Here is a 7,477-nt window from a genome sequence, read left to right as displayed (position 1 = left end):
AAGTTTGGAGGACTCCACAAGGTATAGCCTTTGCCTCTCTAGACCACAGCTTCTGTGTACTGACCCTGAGAAAACATGTTCCAGGACATTTTGCTTCAGTGATGCTGGTCTCTTCCTCACCACAGCTGATTCTCCAGCCCCAGCTAACAAGTATTTACTGGCCCAGCAGAGCAAATATGTTATTTTAGGGCAGTGTTTCTCAATCTGGGGGTTACAACTCCTTTGGGGGTTGCATTATCAGATACCCTGCATATCAGATATTTACATTATGTAAATGTGTATGTAACCGTGTATGTATTTTCAGTGTATGTAACAGTGGCAAAATTACAGTTATGAAGTAACAATGAAATAATTTTATGGTTGGGCTGACCACATTAAAGGGTCACAGCATTAGGCATGTTAAGAACCATTGCTCTGGGGATTTTGGTCTTGTTAATCTCAGCCAGTCCTTCAGCTCTAGATGACCAGAAAGAACCCCAGAGTCCTTACTGAAAACAGCACATAAGTGGCTCTGTAGAGTCACTGCTCCCCTGTGAGATGTCACAGACCTGGCCTCCATTGTCTGTACTGCTCTCTACACTGTCTTCCAAAGTTCAACAACAGCTAGCTAAGCTATGAACACACAATAGCTTTTTCTTTTTTTTTTTCAAAGATTTATTTTATTTATATAAGTAAGTGTACTCATGGTTGTGAGCCATGATGTGGTTGCTGGAAATGAAGGTTGCTCGCTCCAGTCGGTCTTGCTCGCTCGCTCTGGCCGCAAGATTGATTTATTATTATACATAAGTACACTGTAGCAGTCTTCAGATGCACCAGAAGAGGACATCAGATCTCATTAGGGATGGTTGTGAGCCACCATGTGGTTGCTGGGATTTGAACTCAGGATCTTTGGACGAGCAGTCAGTGCTTTTGGTTTTGTTTTGGTTTTGGTTTTTTGGGGGGGGTTGGTTTTTTATTTTTCAAGACAGGGTTTCTCTGTATAGCCATGGCTGTCCTGGAACTCACTTTGTAGACCAGGCTGGCCTCAGACTCAGAAATCTGCCAGTCTGGTGAGCCACCACACCCTGATCCATTGAGTGCTCTAAACTGCTGAGCCATCTCTCCAGCCCGGCTTTTTCATGACAAAGTTCCTGAAAGAAAATAAAACTTGAGACCTGTGATTCATATAATTTATGTCAAATAGCCCAAAGAGTTGTTTGTGAGCTTTGAAACCTGGGGCTGAGAACATAGCAGAACAGGCCAGGACATGCCCAGGCAGGCCCGTCATTAAGACATTCCTGAGGCTGCTTGGCCATAAAGATAAAGACATACAAGAGTGTCTGGATTGGCCCGGTGCCTCCCTATCTCCCACCCTTCTGACCTAAGTTAAATGTTAACCAGATACACTGCTGTAACCTCGATCTGCATGTACAGTCTGCTGATGTTTAAATGAACCAATCATGTGAAACCACACCAATTCCTCCCTGCTGATGTTTAAATGAACCAATCATGTGAAACCGCGCCAATTCCTCCCTTTCTATAAAAACCCCTAGCTTTCAAGCCTCGTGGTCGAATCCACTGTCTCCTGTGTGAGATACGTTTCGACCCAGAGCTCTGCCATTAAACCTTCTCGTGTATTTACATCAAGACTGTCTGTTCATGATTCTTGGGTGCACAACGAATCGGGAGTTGAGTGGGGGTTTCCCCGCTAGGTTCTTTCATTCCAAACTCCTTACACGGCCCTCCTCCAAACAGTACTGTCAAGTCTGTCACAGCAGTAATCCCCCACACATCTGATACCAATTTCTGTCTTAGTTAGGGCTTCTATTACTGTGATAAATGCCAAGAACAAAACCACCTTGCAGAGGAAAGGATTTATTTAACATTGTATTTCCTGGTAATAGTCCATCATTGAGGGAAATCAAAGTGGGAACCAAGGTAGAGACTGGAGCAGAAGCCATGGAGGAACCTTGCATACAGGCTGGCTCTCCATGACTATTCACCCTGCTTTCTTAACAGCTCAGAACCACCACTCACAGTGGACTGGGCTCTCCTATACCAATTTTGTCTCCAGGCCAATCAGTTAGAGGTATTGTCTCAACTGAGGCTTCTCTTTATCAAGACCCACTATTGACTAGAGCTGAGGAATTGGAGATGAATTTGAGATTCGATAGAACCTGGGGATCCCAGGTGATACTGCTCCATAGCCCTTTACTATGCTGCTCTAAAGCTTTTAATCCAAGATGGCTCAAGGTTCAAAGCAGGGATGGGGAAGCATCGATAAACACACACAGTTCTCATTACTCTCATCAGATGTGCTCACAAGTGTCTTGGCCAATAAGTGGAGTTCTGACCAAGCCAGTTCAGTCAGCCAACAGGTTCTCCAATGCAGGAATGAGGATTAAAAGAAAGAGACAATTAGACAGCACTGTGGCATGACCTCAGCCAGTTCTGAGGCTGAAAGCAGGCTTATTTTTTCCCAAGCTATTTTTATACCATTTTAATTACATGCAAGTAATAAGGTCAGTTCTATGTTAAGGAACAAGCAAGACAAAAACACAAATAGTCAGCCGGGCGTGGTGGCGCACACCTTTAATCCCAGCACTCGGGAGGCAGAGGCAGGAGGATTTCTGAGTTTGAGGCCAGCCTGGTCTACAGAGTAGCCCAGGACAGTCAGGGCTACACAGAGAAACCCTGTCTCGAAAAAAAACAAAACAAAACAAAACAAAAAAAAAACACAAATAGTCAAGGAACAAGCAAGGCAATAAACAGAGTCCCACGATCACCCCTGTGGTCACTGTTTCTAAGGGATTATCAGGATGACCAAGATAACCAAGAATTTAAAGCTGTAATAGAGCTGCAGGATTTGCTCAATACACAGACTCACCTAGCATGCAAAGTCTTGGGTCTGATTCACCATGGCAACATACACCAGGCAGGGGTGGGGGTGGGGCACATCTATAACCCAGAGGTTGAAGCAGAAGGATCCAGAGATCACCGTTATTCTAATCCTCTTCTCAGCACCCTGGAACTGATGTCAGCAAACACAAAACTAAAGGTACATGTTGCTCTACTAGCTTGTTTGTTTTGTTTGAGACAGGGTCTCACTACATAGCCCTGGCTGTCCTGGAATTCACTATGTAGACCAGGTGGGCTGGAACTCACAGAGATCAGCATGCCTCTGTGAATATTCTCAGTGCTGGGAATAAAGGTGTGAGCCACCATGACTCATTCTTCTGGGTTTTTATTTTGGCGGCAGGGGAGGAGGATATCCTTAAATTTCTTTTAAAAGGAATTTTCATGTGCATGAATTCTTTGCCTACATGTATGTCTGTGCACCATGTGCCTGGTGCCTGGTGCCTGGTGCCTTCTGGGGCCAGAAGGGTGACAATGAGCATTGTGTTTAGAGGATAACTTACTGTGCCAGGCTCATAAAAACAAATTTGTTTGTAGCTAGTATAAACCATGAGGAAGTTGCTCCTACCTTGAATATACCCTGTCAGCTAACTTGCCTAAGAAGGACAACTTCCCTTTGCAGTCTTAAAAACTGCTGATTGTTGCTACTCCAGATACTCCTACAAAGTCATGGGTCCCAAGATGAAGCAGGCTAACTGCTAACTTCCACTTTTGTATGAAATACTTGCCTGCTTGGATGGCTGAGGGACCTGCTGGCTGTCTCTTACAAAATCAAACCTTGCCCGCATCCGGACAGGATATGAGTCAATTTGGCTCATTTTGTGGGGTCCATCTTTATAGCCCTTACCCTATCAATAGCTGAAGCCTTCCCTAACAAACTCTCTCCAGTTCGGTCCTGGCTATTCTCTTTTAATGAAAAGCCTCTAGTTTACTAAAATCACAACTTGAGTCTCACTCTGAACCTCAGACCCACAACAAGAGGATGTTGGATCCTCAGGGAGTGCAGTTACAGACAACTGTGAGCTGCCATGGGGCATGGGGTGCTGAGAATTGAACCCAAGTCATCTAGAAGAGCAGGCAATGCCTTCAACCACTGAGCCATCTCTACAGCCAGTTGTCCTTACATTTCCATCATGAAAGGACGATAGGGTTTTGTCATTTGTGTTCTGCATCCCAGAACTGTATAGCAGAGCTCACAAATTCAGTTTCTGGAAGTTGGTAAGACTGCCCTGGGACAGAGGTGACCAAACTGCATCAGAGAACTTAGCAATCACTAATATCTCCAAAACATGGGTATATACATATGTGGACACTGGGCTTTGGGCTCTAGAGAGAAATGGATCAAAAGCTCGGGGAACTTTTTTGTGGGAGGGTTTCAAGACAGGGTTTCTCTGTGTAGCCCTGGCTGTCTGGAACTCTCTGTAGACCAGGATAGCTTCAAACTCAGAGATCCACCTGTCTCTGCCTCCAGAGTGCTGGGGTTAAAGGCCTGTGCCACCATTCCCAACAAGCTAGGGGATCTTAAATCGAGTTCCTCTCTGATCACAGGCAGGGAACCTTAAGCCTCATGTAAGAAGTGAATATTGGCCGGCGGTGGTAGTGCACTCGGGAGGCAGAGGCAGGCAGATTTCTGAGTCTACAAAGTGAGTTCCAGGACAGCCAGGGCTATACAGAGAAACCCTGTCTCGAAAAACAAACAAACCAAAAAAAAAAAAAAGTGAATATTGGCCACTTGTTTTTTTTTTTTGTTTTTGTTTTTGTTTTTTTCCTGGTGTAAGATAGTCAGAGCTCACTTTTTCACTTTTAATTCCAAATAAAACAGATTAAGTCCAGCTCAGCCCAGACTTTACTCACCTTTACATTAGGGCTGGTCAGTAGCTTCACCAGTCTGTGTCAGAAATTATAAAATGCCCTCAAATACTCAAAGGAATGAATGGATTTGTAAACACATGGTGTGCATTGTGTGTGTTTTCAATTTTTTCCTACCTCAGCAATGACTTTATGTCATTGTCCTTCATATGGTTGCTATAATCTGCTTCACCTGTTCTGATATTTTATGTCACTTATTAAAGTTTAATGTAGACTTGGAATACCTGCAATATGGAAGCGACATGTAGGGCATCGCAGGGAGGAAGTAACAATGAGGACAAGGAACCATGGAGGACAAGGAACCAGCGAGGACAACACTAGAGGCACAGGTGGAGGACAATGCTGGAGGGGAATAAAGTAGGTCAAAGGATAACAGCCCACTGGGCTGCCAAAAACCCTGCCTCTGCCTAATCTTCCTGGGCATACAAGCTCTTTGCCAGCATCCCAGCTAATCTCCCACCTTGGTCACCATGACAACCACAAGGTTCTTCTCATCTATATGGTATTCCTTGATGGGAACATCGTCACTCAAGATCTTGCCAGCATAGATGAGTTTCTGTCCAGCCACAGGGAAAGTATCTCTACCCTTCTCAGCTTCTATCTTCTCCTTCAGCACCTTCACCTAGAGTAAGGAGTACAGGTATTGTCAGCTAGTTAATTTGTTTTCTGTCTGAGGATGAAAGCCTGACAACTTGATTTCAATCACCTGAACCTAAATAAAAATAAAAGAGAAATCAGCCCCACAAAATTACCTTCAACCAACACACACCATGACATGCATTTTGTGTTCAGTCTCCATTTGCTCATAAGGTGAAAGGTTCTCAAACTCCAATTCTCAGAAGTAATTATCCAGCGCTGACACTGAAAATGATACTAATAAGCCAAAATAAATTATGGTTGGATTACTTATGTTCTGTTATCTCAATGTTGTGAAATTCCCCTGTTCACCACCCATCCACCACCCATCGTACCTCACTCAGGACCAATCAGCTTAGAGGATAGCTGGTAACACTGTCTAATAAGCCAAAATGTTGTATTGCTCCTCTCTTTGCCTTTTAAGCTTTTGAATCTGGTTTTTTCCTATGAAAAGCCTGCTATTAGGACAGACAGGTACCACAGTTAGGCACCGTGTCCTTTTTGTGGTCCTGAATGTTCAGTCTTAGGGGTGTGTTTTCAATAAACTATTCTTGCTTAACTGAGATGGGTGTTCATATGGCTTGTGTGGTGACTCCCTTTTTTTTAAGGTTTGTTTATTTATTACATGTAAGTACACTGTAGCTGTCTTCAGACACTCTAGAAGATGGAGTGTCCCCCGGATTGTTGTGAGCTGTCATGTGGTTGCTGGGATTTGAACTCAGGACCTTAGGAAGAGCAGTCAGTGCTCTTAACCGCTGAGCCATCTCTTCAGCCCATGTGGTGACTCCTAAACCCCAACAACACTGGTCAGTTTCCCTTTCCATTTGATACTTATTAAAAAGCAAGTCAATTTTAATTTTTGTTCATGAGTTCAGTAACTCACTTACACTTGCATATTGCTATAGAAGTGATGGGATTTCATGGTCAACATTGCACTTAACTATCCATATCCAACTATCCCTCCTAGAATGACTCTCTCCATAGAGAGAGAAAGGGGATTTACTAAAATGGCTGTGGTACAGCTAATTCAACATGAATGGAAGGTCCAGAACTCAGTAGTTGTTTCTGTTGAAGCCTGCCCCCTAGCATAGATGTAGCCATTTTGTTCCATGCCTGCCAGCTGTGATATGCCTGCCAGTCGTTCTTGCAGGAAAATAACTTGATTTAGAATAGGGTCAGGTATGACCACATGCCCTGTGTATGTTCTTTGTGTTATGAGGTTTGTTAATCTTAAGAAACTCCACAACTATAAGCTTCATATAAGGTCAATATGAACTGTTATGTCTAAAACAGCTTGAGTCAGAGCTGACCACCAGACAATACTGCCGGCACTTGCCTATGAGCTCATTGTGGTTTTAGCCTTTATAAGCTGACATAGAAAAATGTCCGGGGTCATAACCCCCAAATTCTGAGCTATTTCCCTGGTGATCAGTCTTAGGGTGTGCATTCAATAAACTATCCCTGTCTGACTGAGATCAGAGTTTGTGTGGTTTGTGTGGCGACTCCTGGACCCCAACAGTTTGGTCCATGAGGCTGGATGTCTCAGCTGGTCTTCAGGACATGCAGGAATCCTGAGAAGTAGGCAAAAAAAAAAAAACAAGCTTCCTTCTTTCATGCCCTTTATATTGGCTGCCAGCAGAACATGTGGTCCAGATTAGAGGTGGGTCTTTCAATCTCAAAAGATCTAAATTAAAGGTTTATCTTCTCACCTCAAAGAGGTCTTCTAGCTTCAAATAATTTAATTAAGAAAAAAGATTGGGTGGTGCTCATGCCTTTAATCTCAGCACCCAGGAGGCAGTGGCAGTTAGATCTCTGAGTTCAAGGCCAGCCTGGTGTACAGAATGAATTCCAGGACAGTCAGAGCTACACAGAGAAATCCTGTCTCAAAAAAAACAAAGGAAGAAGGAAGAGGAGGAGAAGGAAAAGAGAGAAAGAGAAAGAAAGAAAGAAAGAAAGAAAGAAAGAAAGAAAGAAAGAAAGAGAAAGAGAGGAAGAGAGAGAGAAAGAAAGAAAGAAAGAAAGAAAGAAAGAAAGAAAGAAAGAAAGAAAGAAAGAAAGAAAAAGGAGAGGAGAGGAG

This window comes from Mus caroli, chromosome 8 (assembly GCF_900094665.2).
Source record: "Mus caroli chromosome 8, CAROLI_EIJ_v1.1, whole genome shotgun sequence".
In the NCBI taxonomy this organism is placed as follows: domain Eukaryota; kingdom Metazoa; phylum Chordata; class Mammalia; order Rodentia; family Muridae; genus Mus; species Mus caroli.
Note: the sequence above shows the minus strand (reverse complement) of the source record.